This window comes from Hypanus sabinus, chromosome 9, assembly GCF_030144855.1.
Source record: "Hypanus sabinus isolate sHypSab1 chromosome 9, sHypSab1.hap1, whole genome shotgun sequence".
Classification (NCBI taxonomy): domain Eukaryota; kingdom Metazoa; phylum Chordata; class Chondrichthyes; order Myliobatiformes; family Dasyatidae; genus Hypanus; species Hypanus sabinus.
The window spans coordinates 109,762,379-109,764,630 of record NC_082714.1 but is presented as its reverse complement, the minus strand read 5'-3'; positions in this window follow the sequence as shown (position 1 = coordinate 109,764,630).

Genomic DNA, 2,252 nt, shown 5'->3' with positions numbered 1-2,252 from the left:
ATTCACTCTGAATTTGTTGTCGTTTGTTCCTTTATATTAGAAGACCCATCTGAACGGTACATGACACATCATTTTCTTAAAAGTTGAAATCAAACCATCATCCATCACTTCTGCTGGAAGCTCAATCCATACTCTCATCACCCTCTGAGTGAAGTTCCCCTTAAACATTTCACCTTTCACCCTTAACCCATGACCTCTAGTTTTATTCTCACCCAACTTCAGTGGAAAAAGCCTGCTTGCCCTATCAGTACCTCTCATAATTTTGTATGCCTGTATCAATTCTCCCGTGCTCCAGTGAATAATGCCTAATGTATTTAACCTTTCCCTATAAATCAGGTCCAGAAGACCTGGCAACATCCTTGTAAAATTTCTCTGTATTCTTTCAATGTTATTAACATCTTTCCTGTAGGTAGGTGACCAAAACTGTACATGATACTCCAAATTAGGCCTCACCAACCTCTTAAACAATTTCAACATCCCAACTCCTGTACTCAATACATTGATTTATGAAGACCAGTGTGCTTTCTTTATGGCCCTATCAACCTGTGAAACCACTTTCAAGGAATTATGGATTTGCATTCCTGGATCCCTCTGTTCTACCACACTCCTTAGTGCTCTACCTTTCAATGTGTAAGATCTACCCAGGTTGATCTTCCTGCAGTGCAACACCTCATTCTTGCATTAAATTCATCATTAACACTTAACTTTAAAAGAGGCATATTATTGAAAGCAAACTGGTACTGGAACAATGATTCAGGGCAGTGAAAGGAGACTTCAAAACAGATGCTTATTCAGTGTCATTTTGGCTTCATGGGAGAACTATTGCCTCAAGTTACAAGGTTGTGAGTTCAAATCTACTTCAGACTTTTGAACCCTTAATCTATCTTACTTAGGATATAAAAACATGAAATTAGAGCAGGGATCAGCCTTGTTTTTAGATTATGCTCCAGAGTTAAAAAAAAACCAGTATTTTCCTGCTTTATTGCCCTAGTCCTCAACTCCCACATAGTCCAACATTGTCTAGCTTTGATACATTCAGTGACTTGAATTCCACAGTTCTGATGGCAGTGGTGTGGAGGGCGAACAGGAGTAGAGATTTCTGGAGACTCAGAGCTCTTTGAAACCAGAATATCTCCACAAAATTCATCTTAAATGGGCAGCACGTTGTTCTGAAATTTGGTCCCAGAACAATCATGCAAAAGATACTATAAAAATGTATAAAAACTTTCTTTATTTACACTGATGGAAGGAAATTCAGAATTCATTTAAGAGACAGTACAACACCACAACTGGAAGTCCATGTGGTAGAACTTTAAAAGGATTTGTTGAATTGAGCTGAAAGACTCATTGTTCAAATTGCCCTTATTATTTGTTTTCTCCCAACATATAATGTGTATCAGCTTAAAAACTGGTGATATTTGACATAGATGGCTCTTTATTCTCTTCCTGACACTCTTGTTTCATTTCATTAGAACTACTCTTTCAATGACAAACATTTGATCCACATAAGCTTTGGGTTGCAATGTTATGTTCAGTATTGGCTGATAGCCTGTTGACAAGGGCAGTTTGTAGTTGGGCCACACAGACTTGGAGTTGTCTTTTGCATAAGCATTATGTAGAGGTTATTAGTTCAGCCTCTGATGATAGTGAAGATACTCATCTTCCAAGATAGGAAGTGGGGAACTCACCAAATTTTCCACTCCTGAATGATATCTGATCAACTTGTGGAAATATATTTGTGCTTGTGTAAACAATTGGAACTCAGTTAAACGAATATCCATCCAATGTTCACATAGCTCAGCCTCTTATTTTTGCAGTCTTTCAAGATCAAGAACGATATGCATTCATAAACAAGAGAAAATCTGCAGATGCTGGAAATCCAAGCAACACACACAAATTGCTGGAGGAACTCACAGGCCAGCCAGTGTCGATGGAAAAGAGTACAGTCGACATTTTGGGCAGAGACCTTCATTGGGATTGGAGAAAAAGAAGAACAGGGGTCAGAGTTGAAAGGTGGTGGGGGAGGGGAGGAATGAAGTAAAGAGCTGGGAAATTGGTTGGTGAAAGAGATACAGGGCTGGAGAAGGGAGAGTCTGATAGGAGAAGACAGAAGAAAGTAAAGTGGGATGAGCACCAGAGGGAGGTGATGGGCAGGTAAGGAGATAAGGTAAGAGAGGGAAAAGGCAATGGGGGGAATGGTGAATGGAGGGAGCAATTACCGGAATTTTGAGAAATTGATGTTTATGCCATCA